This window comes from Taudactylus pleione, unplaced genomic scaffold (genome assembly GCF_031769625.1).
Source record: "Taudactylus pleione unplaced genomic scaffold, aTauple2 ptg000192l, whole genome shotgun sequence".
In the NCBI taxonomy this organism is placed as follows: domain Eukaryota; kingdom Metazoa; phylum Chordata; class Amphibia; order Anura; family Myobatrachidae; genus Taudactylus; species Taudactylus pleione.
The window spans coordinates 2,278,288-2,294,410 of NW_028284594.1; positions in this window are offsets into that span (position 1 = coordinate 2,278,288).

The window sequence follows — 16,123 nt, forward strand, 5'->3', positions numbered from 1 at the left end:
ACACAGCCCCTATGGACAACTGACTGCACAACACAGTACAGCCAGCCCCTATGGACTTTGGAGGAGAGGACACAGCCCCTATGGACAACAGCAGCACAGCACAACACCACCAGCCCCTTGGACTTTGGAGGAGTGAACACAGCCCCTATGGACAACAGCAGCACAGCGCAGCACAGCACAACACAGCACAGCACAACACTACACTGCACTACACTACACTACACAGCCCAGCCAGCCCTAACTCCCACCCTCCCTCTTCACTGTCCACAGCCGAGTGAGAAAATGGCGCTGACGCGGGTACCTTATATAGAATCCAAAACCCGCGAGACCCGGAAGGCGGGATGAAGACGTTTTGCCTCGATTTCAGATCCGAGTCAGGCGGGAAAAGTCGAGCCTGACTCGGATCGGCCTCGGATCGGGGGGGCTCGGGGGGGTTCGGATTTCAGAAATCCGAACCCGCTTACCCCTAATTTTTAGTAAACAGATCGGATTTACCATAATTGTAATGGGAAGTGTGATCTGGCTAGAGTTACTAAGAATAAAATGTGAAAAAATACCGAGGGGAAGCCCTGTGATAACAATGCCACCTGAAGATGGTGTTATCCAGGGTTTCCCTTGTTACCTGACTCCTGATCTGCTTTAACAGGCAGAGCAGAACCGTGAGCCAGCCCCCTGTGATCAGCTGTGTCTAAACAGACCACAAGCTGTATCTGCACAAAATTAAAAAAAAAAAAAATTGCCCTGCATCTAGGGTGATCGGTACTCGGGTGATGTCCTCTGGTGCTCCGGTCAGCTGGTTTCCTAGCTATTGCACTGTGACTCTGGTCAGCTGCTGCATAGAACAGCTAACCAGGGTCACAGTGCAGGAGCTGGGAGACCAGCAGACCGGAGCCCCAGAGGACATCACTGGAGCACCAATCACCGGAGGTAAATGAAATGGAGGGGGTCGGTCACGGGGGCATGTATGGTGAGCTGGTCAGTGCATGTGCAGGCACCTCCTCACTATATTTTTTGCGAAAAATACAGTGAGAAGACTGCGGACGGGATTCGCAGGGACAGAGCTTTATCGCAAGTTCTGCAAGGGATTTTAGATAAATTCCTGATATTTTCTAAGTTCCATTTCAAATGTGGATTGTAGTAAATAGGGCCCTTAGTCATGGAGTTTCTTTAGGGTGCTGTAGGCAAGATTCTGTCACCAGCATTTGGTACATGGGGGATGGATATTCTGGATGGGGCAAGTATTTTATATTGCGCAATGGTCAGGGGCGTCCTAAGAGAGGAGGGGGCTCATGTGCACTTCCCATGCGGGTCCCCCTCATCTCTCCCCGGTGGCCAGCAGCCAACTGACGTGACTAGCCAGCCACCAAAGCCTTAGTAGACTCCGGGATTTATGTGAGCACCACGCAATGTATATTATATTCTTTTCTTACCTACAGTATGACAGAATTTTTTTCCCAAGTGTCTCTCTGTTATACAATTGGCTGCTCCATAGACAGCGCCTTAGGAATCATTATCTTTTTTTTTTCCTATGCTGTTTATAGGGGCTGCAAAGCTATCAGATTTACCCATTTCTGGAATGCAATTATTCCAGAGATTGGCCCCGGCAGCTAACGGCATCTGAAGAAGAGACTAGCTGCTGTAGCCGATGGGCAATGAGCGCTGCAAATGCTTGGTCAACGGATTGCGCATGCGCAGTAATGTACCAGGCAGGGGTTAAAGTGGGCAGGAACAAAGTGGAACTGAGGGCCTGATTCAGAGCTGGACGCTATTTGCGTTCGCTCGTTTAGAAAAAGGGGCCGGCTATTTAAATTGAGCGCTCACTCTTTGCGGTCTGTTGACACCTCTATGTCTGAGCGAGCGAGCGAACGAAATATGCGCTCGCTATTTTGTAAAGACACCCCCTGGCCGCTCGCATCCTACGTCATCTCCGCTATTTATTTGATTAATCTAGTACATCGAAAGGCGTCTGAACTGCTCGCAGTGCTTGTGGTTGGATTTTCTTACCGCAATCATGCAAACAGTTCAGGCTAAGAAACAACCAAGTGACGTGGTCGATGACGCTGCTTTGCTAATTATGCACACCCTTAAAACGCCCGTTTTGACCTTTTGGCACGCCTGCGTTTGGATCTCCACTCCCCGTTATCAAGCACCTTCCCCTGTTACCACCCACAAACGCCTCATTCTGTCACTCAAATTAGCAGGCATTCGCTATTTTGCGAGCACACAATTTCCGACCGCAATGACTGGTTCGGGCATGCGTATTATAACCCATACGCATGCGCAGTTGTGCGAACATCGCTCGGAGCGAACGAGCGGCCGCTTACGAGCGGCTCTGAATCAGGCCCAGAGTTCCGTCACCTCTAATGGTAGGTGGAACTAGTTCCACCTCCACCAAGTCTCTGCACAGAAGTCCCACAGACAGAGAGCCATGCACTGCCTGCCTAGGGAAGCTCAATTTCTTCAGAGAAACCAGCATATAGGTAAGGAAAGAATCAAGGCAATACATAGGGGTTGCAAAAAAACATTGGGCATCCAAATGACTTAGACGAGTTTGTGGGGACCCCATTAAAAAACTCAGAGGCACGGCAGAAAAATAACACTGATGATATAGAAATAATTTTTTTCTTTTTAAGTGATCTAACATTGTAGTCAGGAGGGGTGTAGTAGGTATTACCGCCGGACCCGTGTCCGGCGGTTCAAATCCCGACACCGGCAGCCCGGCAAGGGTGAAAATCCCGATCGTCCCTAAGGTAAGTATCGCTAACCTAATTCCCCCCCCTAACGCTAACCCTCACTTAGGGGGTGCCTAACCCTAACCTCCCCCCTTAGTGCCTAACCCTAATCTCCCCTCTAAGTGCCTAAACCTAAACCCCCCTTTCCGCGCTGCCTAAACCTAAGTCCCACCAGGGGTGCCTAACCCTAACCCCTCCTTCCCTTAGCCTAACCCTAACCTCCCGGGGGGGTGCCTAACCCTAAGTCCCCCCCGGGAGCCCTAAACCTAACCCTCCCCACCCTGTGGCTGTCCGCGCCCGGCGCCCGGCATCACTTCGATCGGGATGCCGGGCGTCGGTCTTCCGGTGTCTGGTTAATGACAGGTGTCTAGATTTAGACGCCTGTCATTAGTACCACGCCGGGATTAGAACGTCTGGAAGCCGGCGGTCGGGATTTAGACCGCCGGCTTCCAAACTACATCCCGTCAGGAGTGCTAAAAAAGCATCTAAAGTGTGTGTGTGTGTGTGTGTGTGTGTGTGTGTGTGTGTGTGTGTGTGTGTGTGTGTGTGAGAGTGTGTGTGTGAGAGAGTGTGTGTAGAACAGTTTGTACATTTGTTTTGGGGGGAGTAGGCGGCGGGAGAGATGAGTTCCACCACCTCTCCAGGACCACTTTAAGCCCTGGTACCGGGGGTCCCATTATAGCAGTGAAGTGACTGCTAATGCGAACACTTCGCTACTAACACATTGCAGGTACCTGCAGGTCCTTGCATGTGTTTTTTTATACATTCGGGCTGTAAATCATTTCTCTTTGCTGCAAACAGCAAAATGGAATTGATTAAGCAGTTTTAATCTTATTCATGCTGAAACCAAATAATCATCAGTGCTCACTATGCCTACTCACAATAAGAATGTTTAATCACCGGAATGTATGATTCCTGAGTTGCAGGGACAGGTGCTCTGAAAGGAGCCCGTCCTGGTTAAAGTAAGAAGAAAATTAATTGTTTATGTAAACACTTTACTTCCTGCTTCGGCCCCCTCAACTCATGTGCAAGCAGACATCACCTATGGATCCTTCTCCCATAGAAATCTGCTGTACAGTAAGTAGACCATACGCTACAGTGGCTAAGTCCATCTGAAGATGACGTTAGCTAGCAGGGCTAAGCTCCAGAATACAATCCTTGGTGTTTTTAGCATTAAAGCAGCCCCCATAGAAACCTATAATGGCTGCTTTTGTAAACAAAAATGATACATACAGGTAGGGGTGAGCGGGTTCGGATTTCTGAAATCCGAACCCCCCCGAGCCCCCCCGATCCGAGTCCGATCCGAATCAGGCTCGACTTTTCCCGCCTGACTCGGATCTGAAATCGAGGCAAAACGTCATCATCCCGCCTTCCGAGTCTCGCGGGTTTTGGATCCTATATAAGGTACCCACGTCGGCGCCATTTTCTCACTCGGCTGTGGACAGTGAAGAGGGAGGGTGGGAGTTAGGGCTGTGTAGTGTAGTGTAGTGTAGTGCTGCTGTTGTCCACTACTTCAAAGTCCATAGGGGCTGGCTGTGTTGTGCTGTGCTGCTGTTGTTAATAGGGGCTGTGTCCACTACTTCAAAGTCCATAGGGGCTGGCTGGACTGTGTTGTGCAGTCAGTTGTCCATAGGGGCTGTGTCCACTCCAAAGTCCTGTGCAGTGTCCCAGTCCTAAAGGAGTGCTGCAGTGTTGTCCAGGGGGTGCTCTGTCCATCAGGGGTGCTCCCCCCAAGTGCTAAAAAAATAATATATTTTCTGTGTTTGTGAATTGTGTGCGCAGTAGCCGCACGTGCATCAACAAAGTAGTGCCAAGCGTGCGCCTGTGTCATAAGTAAAGGGCCGGCTGGCTTGACCGTTAAGGGTGCTGTAACCCCCGAAAGTACACTCCAGTCCAAACCAAAAAAAAAAATTATTTTCTGTGTTTGTGAATTGTGTGCGCAGTAGCCGCAAGTGCATCAACAAAGTAGTGCCAAGCGTGCGCCTGTGTCATAAGTAAAGGGCCGGCTGGCTTGACCGTTAAGGGTGCTGTAACCCCCGAAAGTACACTCCAGTCCAAACAAAAAAAAAAATTATTTTCTGTGTTTGTGAATTGTGTGCGCAGTAGCCGCACGTGCATCAACAAAGTAGTGCCAAGCGTGCGCCTGTGTCATAAGTAAAGGGCCGGCTGGCTTGACCGTTAAGGGTGCTGTAACCCCCGAAAGTACACTCCAGTCCAAACCAAAAAAAAAATTATTTTCTGTGTTTGTGAATTGTGTGCGCAGTAGCCGCACGTGCATCAACAAAGTAGTGCCAAGCGTGCGCCTGTGTCATAAGTAAAGGGCTGGCTGGCTTGACCGTTAAGGGTGCTGTAACCCCCGAAAGTACACTCCAGTCCAAACCAAAAAAAAAATTATTTTCTGTGTTTGTGAATTGTGTGCGCAGTAGCCGCACGTGCATCAACAAAGTAGTGCCAAGCGTGCGCCTGTGTCATAAGTAAAGGGCCGGCTGGCTTGACCGTTAAGGGTGCTGTAACCCCCGAAAGTACACTCCAGTCCAAACCAAAAAAAAAATTATTTTCTGTGTTTGTGAATTGTGTGCGCAGTAGCCGCACGTGCATCAACAAAGTAGTGCCAAGCGTGCGCCTGTGTCATAAGTAAAGGGCCGGCTGGCTTGACCGTTAAGGGTGCTGTAACCCCCAAAAGTACACTCCAGTCCAAACCAAAAAAAAAATAATTTTCTGTGTTTGTGAATTGTGTGCGCAGTAGCCGCACGTGCATCAACAAAGTAGTGCCAAGCGTGCGCCTGTGTCATAAGTAAAGGGCCGGCTGGCTTGACCGTTAAGGGTGCTGTAACCCCCAAAAGTACACTCCAGTCCAAACCAAAAAAAAAATTATTTTCTGTGTTTGTGAATTGTGTGCGCAGTAGCCGCACGTGCATCAACAAAGTAGTGCCAAGCGTGCGCCTGTGTCATCATAAGTAAAGGGCCGGCTGGCTTGACCGTTAAAGGGTGCTGTAACCCCCGAAAGTACACTCCAGTCCAAACCAAAAAAAAAATTATTTTCTGTGTTTGTGAATTGTGTGCGCAGTAGCCGCACGTGCATCAACAAAGTAGTGCCAAGCGTGCGCCTGTGTCATAAGTAAAGGGCCGGCTGGCTTGACCGTTAAAGGGTGCTGTAACCCCCGAAAGTACAGTCCAGTCCAAACCAAAAAAAAAATTATTTTCTGTGTTTGTGAATTGTGTGCGCAGTAGCCGCACGTGCATCAACAAAGTAGTGCGAAGTGTGCGCCTGTGTCATAAGTAAAGGGCCGGCTGGCTTGACCGTTAAAGGGTGCTGTAACCCCCGAAAGTACACTCCAGTCCAAACCAAAAAAAAAATTATTTTCTGTGTTTGCGAATTGTGTGCGCACTAGCCGCACGTGCATCAACAAAGTAGTGCCAAGCGTGCGCCTGTGTCATAAGTAAAGGGCCGGCTGGCTTGACCGTTAAAGGGTTCTGTAACCCCCAAAGTACACTCCAAACCCAAAAAAAATATATTTTCTGTGTTTGTGACTTGTGTGCACTGTGGCTGCACGTGCATCAACAAAGGAGCAGCGCCAAGCGTGCGCCTGTGTCCCATAAGTGAAGAGCCGGCTGGCTCATTTCTTAAAGGGTGGTGTAACCCACAAAGTGCACTACTCTCCAGCAAAAATATATTCTGTGTTTGTGTGCGCTTTAGCCGCACGTATATTATATATCAATATAACATAAATGGAGGACCAAACTTTCTCCGATAAAAATAAAATAGGGAAAGATCAAGAACCACTTCCTCCTAGTGCTGTTGCTGCTGCTGAGAGTTGTTCATCATCCCAGAGAGGAAGTAGGAACATCACTACTTTTACTAAACTATTGACCCTCCAACAGTCCCTAGCGATGAGGATGAAGTACGACAGCTGTCATCCTGAAGCAAAACGTATAACTGAGGCCTTGACTGCTATGTTGGTGTTAGACGTGCGTCCGGTATCCGACATTAGTGCAGTGGGATTTAGACAATTGATGGAGGTAGTGTGTCCTCGGTTCCAAATCCCGTCTAGATTCCACCTGCATCCTCAAAGCAGCAGCGACAAGCGTGCGTCTGTCTGTTAAAGGGTGTTGTAACTCTCAAAGTGCTCCAAAATAAAATCAAAAATTTTTTTTTAATGTGTTTGTGACTTGTGTGCGATGTAGCCACACTTGCATCCTCAAAGCAGCAGCGACAAGCGTGCGTCTGTCTGTTAAAGGGTGGTGACACCCTCAAAGTGTGCTACACAAACAATTAAAATATTGTTCTTTTTTTTCTGTCTTTGTGAATTGTGTGGGCTGAAGCCGCACTTGCATCCTCAAAGCAGCAGCGGCAAGCGTGCGTCTGTCTGTTAAAGGGTGGTGTAACTCTCAAAGTGCTCCAAAAAATAAAAAACTATTTTTTTAATGTGTTTGCGACTTGTGTGCGATGTAGCCGCACTTGCATCCTCAAAGCAGCAGCGACAAGCGTGCGTCTGTCTGTTAAAGGGTGGTGACACCCTCAAAGTGTGCTACACAAACAATAAAAATATTCTTCTTTTTTTTGTCTTTGTGAATTGTGTGGGCTGTAGCCGCACCTGCATCCTTAAAGCAGCAGCGACAAGCGTGCGTCTGTCTGTTAAAGGGTGGTGACACCCTCAAAGTGTGCTACACAAACAATTAAAATATTGTTCTTTTTTTTTTGGTCTTTGTGAAATGTGTGGGCTGTAGCCGCACCTGCATCCTTAAAGCAGCAGTGACAAGCGTGCGTCTGTCTGTTAAAGGGTGGTGTAACTCTCAAAGTGCTCCAAAAAATAAAAAACTATTTTTTTAATGTGTTTGTGACTTGTGTGCGATGTAGCCGCACTTGCATCCTCAAAGCAGCAGCAACAAGCGTGCGTCTGTCTGTTAAAGGGTGGTGACACCCTCAAAGTGTGCTACACAAACAATAAAAATATTCTTCTTTTTTCTGTCTTTGTGAATTGTGTGGGCTGTAGCCGCACCTGCATCCTTAAAGCAGCAGCGACAAGCGTACGTCTGTCTATTAAAGGGTGGTGACACCCTCAAAGTGTGCTACACAAACAATTAAAATATTGTTCTTTTTTTTTCGGTCTTTGTGAAATGTGTGGGCTGTAGCCGCACCTGCATCCTTAAAGCAGCAGCGACAAGCGTGCGTCTGTCTGTTAAAGGGTGGTGACACCTTCAAAGTGTGCTACACAAACAATAAAAATATTCTTCTTTTTTCTGTCTTTGTGAATTGTGTGGGCTGTAGCCGCACTTGCATCCTCAAAGCAGCAGCGACAAGCGTGCGTCTGTCTGTTAAAGGGTGGTGTAACCCTCAAAGTGTGCTCCACAAACAATAAAAATATTCTTTTTTTTTTTCTGTCTTTGTGAATTGTGTGGGCTGTAGCCGCACTTGAATCCTCAAAGCAGCAGCGACAAGCGTGCGTCTGTCTGTTAAAGGATTACATCGGTGACAGCATCCAAGTAGGCATGTCAGACAGTCCGTACCTGTACTGGCAGGAAAAAGAAGCAATTTGGAGGTCCCTGTACAAACTGGCTCTATTTTACCTGAGTTGCCCCCCCTCCAGTGTGTACTCCGAAAGAGTGTTTAGTGCAGCCGGGAACCTTGTCAGCGAAAGGCGTAGGAGGTTGCTTCCACAAAATGTGGAGAAGATGATGTTCATAAAATGAATTATCAACTCTTCCAGGAAGACCAGCCTCCAGAACGTACAGAGGGACCTGTGGTTCCAGCAGGGACGAATTAATACTCTGTGAGGATGAGGATGTACACACTGAAGAGGGTGAGGAATCGGTGGATGAGGAGGATGAGGATGACATCTTGCCTCCGTAGAGCCAGTTTGTGCAGGGACAGATTAATTGCCAGCTTGTTTTGTGGGGGCCCAAACGAACCAATCATTTCAGCCACAGTTGTGTGGCAGACCCTGGCGCTGAAATGATTGGTTTGTTAAAGTGTGCATGTCCTGTTTATACAACATAAGGGTGGGTGGGAGGGCCCAAGGACAATTCCATCTTGCACCTCTTTTTTTTCTTTGCATTATGTACAGTTTGGGGCCTAGTTTTTCAATGCCATCCTGTCTGCCACTGCAGTTTCACGCCTAGATGGGTCACATGTTTGTGCCGCCCACTCGTGTCGCTTAGCATAGTCATCCAGCTACCTCGGTGCAACCTTTTTGACATAAAAACACTATTGTGAGGTGTGAGGTATTCAGAATAGACTGGAAATTAGTGGAAATTAAGGTTATTGAGGTTAATAATAGCATAGGATCAGAAAAACCTACAAATTCTGTGATTTTAGCTGTTTTTATGCTTTTTTTCAAAAAAATACAGATCCAAAACACAAAACCCAGAACCCAAAACACGGAAGGGTGGTTTTGGCAAAACCAATCCAGATCCAAAACACGAAGAAAGATCCAGATCCAAAACCAAAACACAAAACACGAAAAGTGGCCGGTGCACACCCCTACATACAGGGGATATTTAATATTTGCGGGTAACCCTCCCGAAAGCTGGTGTTTTCGGGGAATATCCCGCAAATACATTAGATAATTAGGACCCTGTGTTTGAAGAACTTGTCTAGCATGTACATTAATAAACCAAATGCAACCGTAAAAACAGATAAACAAATTTCAAAATCCATGAATTCACACATATAAGGGTGAAAGTCAAGTCATGGAGATGGAGTAGAGATGTAAAAATAATAATTATTTGCAGATTACTTGATTATTAAACTTTCTTACATTTTGCAAAGTATTACTCTTAATTAGGGATGTAGTCAGGAAACCGGCGGTCGAAATGCCGACTGCCGGCTTCCCGACTGTCTAATCCCGGCAGGGGTCACATTTTACCTACGCCGGAAGCCCGACGCCCAGCATACCGATCGAAGGTAAGCCAGGTGGCAGGCGCGGGGGGGGGTGGAGGATTAGGTTAGGGGTTCCCGGGGGGAATTTAGGGCTAGGCATCCCCCCAGGGAGGGTTAGGGTTAGGCTAGGGGAAGGGGGGGTTAGGGTTAGGCACTAGGGGGGAGGTTAGGGTTAGGCACCACTAAGGGAGGGTTAGGCACTAGGGGGGAGTTTAGGGTTAGGCACTAGGGGGGAGGTTAGAGTTAGGCACCACTAAGGGAGGGTTAGGGTTAAGGGGGGAAGAGGGGTAGGGATAGGGCTAGGCACCCCCCCAGGCGACTTAGGTTTAGGCTGCGAGGAAGGAGGGGGTTAGGGTTAGGCACTTACAGGGGGGGTTAGGGTTAGGCACTTGGGGGGGAGGTTAGCGTTAGGGTTAGGCACCCCTAAGGGAGGGTTAGGGGGGGCTAGGTTAGTGAATAGTTAAAATACTTACCTGTCAGGATTTTTACTGCTGGAAGCAGCATCGGGATTTGAACATGCGTCCGGCAGTATTTCATACCGATCCCCTTAATTAAGACATCTCCACAGGCCTTCTTGAATCATTGATGCTACTATAAATATTATATTGTAGAAAATTAAGATCTTAAAAGTAATTTACTGTATATTCTATCGATCTTTGTTAAGATTTAGGGGTCTAATCATCATCACTTAATCTATACAAAAGCACCTACTTTTGTATAAATAAAGGGCCGTATTCAATTAGACGTGAAAAGTTTTGCAGATGTTGTCATTTCGCCAGGCGGAAAAGTATCGCCGTATTCCATTCCAAATACTTTTCACAAAAACACAATGCAATGTAATAGGCGAAAAAGATTCGCCTATGAATAGGTGGTGAAAAAAAGTGCAGAATTGCGGTTTTGGGGTGCAATCATCGGGAAACCACTCAGCACCCTTGGGACAGCCCCCCAAAGCACAACTGCGTCAAAAAAATCCTTTAAAAAATCCTTTAAAAAATCCTAAAAACTAGTGAAATAAGCTTTTGGAGGGTCTGCAAGTATGGGGGAGGTGTTTTTTTGATTGCAGGTGCTTACTGAAGGTGTGTTTTTTACAACTCCACTTTTGGGATTTTTAACCATGCTCGCACCTATTTTCATGTACCCAAAATTTACTGGGACTAGTTATTTTCTCCCAAAAAACCTGCTAAATGCTATTCTTCACCACTTGTGCAAAAATGCTAATTAGCAGCTATTGAGAGCATTTAAGTACCTCAAATACCTTCAGCAGGGCTATTCGGGGGCATCTAGATTGATCCCCAATGTTAGTGCATCTTTTGGGGGGTATCAGTCTGATTTCCCCAAATCTGACAGCACTTTTTGCCTGTTTGCATTTCGCCGGGTCTCGTTTTTGCATACTTTGGAATTGAATAGGGCGAAAAGCGGGGCCACACATGAAAAACTTTCGCCTCTAAAACAGGCAAAGTCGACGAAAAGTACATTCCAGCAAATGGCTGCAAAATTATCGCCGCCATTCTCTCCTGATGTGGCCCGCTGTCCCCATACACTAGTATGAGGACCTAAATTCATCCAGCACCGAAGATACAATATTTTTGGAGCTTGACTGCGTGAGCATTCGCCATAGCATTTCTAATTTTCACCGCTGCTAAAGTAGTGGTGAAGGCATTCGTGGGGACAGATGATCTTTTATCAGCTGTATCCATGCTGGAACATTGTTGAATTGCTCCGGTGCTCAGGACAAGACATAATGTTAATTATCTGGCCCCCGATAATTAACATAATGGATAGGCCCCTTAGCGAAATAAATGTAGTTTGTGACATATATAGTTTGTACTTTTTAAATGGTGCTTGGTTCCCTTTCCTGGTCATCCCTAAATTCAGTTACCTTGTACTGACATGCATATTGCCAATATTTAGAAACTGAAATAGCTGCAGAATAGTACATCCTGTATCACCTTTCTAAATATTACTCAATGATTTTGTTGTCTGAGGTAGATGAAATTAGATTGAATTTAAAGCTATATGCACTCTGCAAAGTGTAAACTAAGAACTCTCTCTGAATTATTGCACTAATGTCTGTATGTACTAAAGCTGCATGATGTGTCACAGTCTTATGCTTAGGAAGATTGGTAAAATAAATGTAAGAAGATTCTATCAATGTGCAGCCTCCTGTGCAGTCTTGTAGGCAGTGTTGTTGTGTTCCCCCTTGGTGCCCCCTTTCCTGCTGGATGGTTATCCCATCATAGTCACTGCCCTATCCCTACCTCTTACTTTGTTCTTGTGATTAGCGGGTGCAATGCAGGCATGTTCCCCATCTTTGGAACATGGCACCACCCTTATAGCCCATAACCAACATCTTCACAGGTAAGTGCAGCTATCTGCTGCCCCTCTTTGTTAGCGGCAAGTGTACAGTGAGGGTGTGCAATGCTGAAAAGGAATACACTAAATGAATGTCATTATGTCGCTCATTCAGGGCTCTACTGTCATTAAAATTTGCAACAACCAGCATACACTGTTTATTGTCGCTGCCACTCACAGAGAGTCACTGGTATTTACCAATGCTTATGCAGAAAATCAGAGCACTGTGTGTATTAAAATGTAAACTGTAACATACAGACATGTAGCGATTCTGCAATAAAACTATTTCAAATTCAATATGAAGCAGACAAACTAGTTGCTGACTGGCAACAATGTTATGGCTCTTTTTAAGATAATGGGGTCTATGTACTAAGCAGTGATAAGTGACAGAGTGAATACACCTATGCACCTGCTGGGTGACCTGGAAAATGTGACCTGTGTGGGGTCCTGATACTGAGTTTGAGAACCACTGCCCTAATTGAAGGAAACAGAGTTGTACAGTAAAATGAATAAAGCTCACATGGCTTTTAGACAGATAAGCTGAAGTTCAAGCTAAACGCACATTGCAATGGTCATTTATTAACTGTACAATATGCTGATGCACAGCAAATTCAACTATTAGCTAGATTGTGTCCACTTCTGAAAGTAAAAAAAATGTTGTGTCAAGTTCTGCTTATTATGTTACTATGTTCTATTTTCAAATTACATTGTCTATCTGAAAACAGTGACTGACACCGGCAACTCCCACCAACTCAAAAATCAGGTTGTTTTGCTGGGAGAAACTAGCTCTGTAGCCACCCACTAAACTGACATCACTTCTTAAATGTGCTATGCGCCCCTGTTATTATCAGCAGCAGCGCCGATAGCCTGGGCCATGTATGAACGGTCAGATCACCTGACCGTTCGACCCGCTGTAGCTGTCGCTATCAACAACTACAGCCTGGCGCTGCCCTATCTCCACAGCAGGGACAGCGATGTCCCTGCTGCGGCGGCTGCCGGCTCCAGGCTGCACGCGGGAATCTTGCAATACTTGCGAGATCCCGCGCATGCTCAGTGGAGCCGGTCGGGACTGACACACAGCGCATCAGCAATAGGTTGATGCGCTGTGGTCACTAGCGTGTAGCGCAGGAGAGGGAAGTTAACGCTCCCCCTCTCCAGCCGATGAGATGTTCGGTAAAGAGGCGAAGCAGGAAGCGATATAGCGGCACGATAAGTCTAGCCCAATATCTGAGGACAACCAACAGCATAAGACATAACAGATATAGGGGTCTATTTACTAAGCAGTGTTAGGAGACAGAGTGAAAAGTAATAAGGTGCCAGCCAATCAGCTCCCAACTGTCATTTTTCAAACACGGCCGATCAGATGACAGTTGGGAGCTGATTGGCTGGCACCTTATCACTTTTCACTCTGTCTCCTAACACTGCTTAGTAAATAGACCCCTAAACCACACAGGTGTAAAATATTTTGTGGTTGATCACAATCAATGCTCCCAGATAATTAATTCACAAGTGAAATTTATACAATATCCATACTCAAATACAGCATTATTAAAACATAACTTTTAATCTTGTACATTATAACAGTGAATTACAAAACCCAATGTGATGTGTATTCTGATTATATCCAAAATGTGTGCCTGTATAATGGATTATTAATGGTGTGATTTCCTCCTTTTGGAATGGATTAAGATCCAATATAAATATGTACAATCCCATATCATCCTTGTTAATAATAAAACATTGTTACAATAGATTCACAATGAATCACATTAATTAAAGTCTCAATTAAAGTCTCATTGATATGAGATATTTAATGTGTCAGCAGTAGTTCAACTTTAGGCATATCCAGTAGCGCACACAGGTGGGTTTCTGAGTACCCAGAACCCCCCCCCCCCTGACAGAGGGAAGAACAAGCGCCACCATGTTATTAAGCCCCACCACCTCGCGGGTCAATGGGAAGGAGGGAATGACGCCCCTGTTCGACCACACTGGTCAAATACCCCTAGAGCCGCCCCTGTGTGAGTGTAATGTATGTGTGATATATATGTGTGTGTGTGTGACATATGTGTGTGTATATGTGTGTGTGTAAATATATATATATATATGTCAGTGTATATATATATATATATATATATATACTAGAGAACGCCCCCTTAAAAATCCTGCGTTTGCCCCTGATATCAGCAAACAAAGGGTTAAAGCAATCACCTTCAGGTCCCCATTTATTAATGATCGCAATTGCAATGCGATCTGGGCATGACATTACTGCCCATGATCGCATTGCAATATGCAATCACAGCGCCCAGATCTATCATCCGGCACATACTGTACAGTGACACTGCGATGTGCCTGGAGAGCTGCCGGGGCTGTGCACGGCCGCCATTGCCGGCTAATTATGCATGGTGTACCCCATCTTCAGATGTCGTTAGCTGTTGGTGCCAATATCCGGAATGCATCGCAAGCCGGATGTTGGTAAATTTGGCATTCTTTGGTGGATGCGGCTGCCAGTGGGAATGGAGATACCCGCTGCGGTCCCTCCTTCATACATCCGGGTGTAATTTAATATTTGAGGTTAACCCACGAAACAGGTGTTTTTGGGGATTAAACCTCAAATATACAATAATAACTGGGCACCTTTGTATGATACACTACATTGTAATTTTCGGATTGGTAGAGTGTGATTTAAAAGCAATGACAAAGCACCTCAGTTGCGAAATGCATGTCAACCTTCATAACGTGGTCTAAAAGATTCCTGAATTAGTTAATACTGGCCAAGATAGATAGATTGAATGCAGGCAGTTAGCAAAGCATTGTTTGTGGTTTTTAATAATTCAGATGGACCGCAGCATGAAGATTGCTCCCGTCGATACACGGGAACAGTTATGATCAGCATACAGTACCAGCTGCTGCATAGACAGCCCGGAGTTAATGGACCTTACCGGAAAGCGTTAGTATCATACTGAACTGCTGAATTGCCGCTGCTGGTATTGCCACAATGGGCATTATCCTAAACGGATGAAACACATTTATTAACAAGACATGTGCAGTGTGCCCGATGTACAACATATCATCTGTACACACAGACATGCGGGCACATAGAATGAAAGCTATTCAACACTGCTGCAATTTAGTAACATGAGTATGTTTAATAGACCTATGACTAATTGTTAGCAAAGTAACATACTTTCCAATTGTAAAGCTTAACATGACATACTGGCACTTTATAATTAACTGTTAATAAATAAATAAATAAATAAATAAAGAATAGCTTATGAATATGAAACACTGATCTTATAATGTTCAATTTTGTAAAGCAATGAAAACTATTGGGCTGACAGCCTATGTTTATTTATAGCAATGTAATTATCTTAGGGAGATGTCATGTACTAAATTAACACAACTGTAACTGATTTCAGTTGATACAATTAGTACTTATTACATAATGCTGATATAGTAGTCAGGTGAACAACACCCTTTTAAGGGTTTTAAGGGGCCTATTTATCATTCTATATTTGCGGCTATATCCGGGTGTTTTCGGGGGCTAACCACAAATATTAAGTTTCCCCTGGCTGTATGAAGGAGGGACTGCAGCAAGTATCTCCGACACCTGCTGTGATCCCTCCATTCCCGCGGCAGCCGCCTCCCCCATAGGTTTCTTTGGGGGATGCGATTCTGCAAAATTTACCTATATCCGGAATGCGATACATTCCGGATGTTGGCCTCCGCGACTAACCGTGCAGTCAGTGGGATTGCTCATGCGCAACAACCCCGGCAGCTCTCCAGGCAAATCGCAGGGACGGGCTCCTTTCAGAGCCAGTATCCCTGCATGTGCCGGAGGATACATCCAGGCGCTATGATCGCATATTGCAATGCCATCATGGGCAGTGAAGTCATGCCCAGATCGCATTGCAATTGCAATCAATAGTAAATGGGGTCCTATATGGCTAGATGAAATTAGACTATTGTATAATAAAATCATAACCTACAATCCACCTAATTACACTAGACCATCCCTAAGGGGTTACTGTAACACTGCTGTTAATGAAACTTGGGATATGGGGAATTTCAGATTCACTGCAGTAGTGCCCGGAGTGTCTTTAAGATGTCCTGGTCTTCTGTAATTGTCGCATCCAATGGACACTACAGACAGCATTGCTGC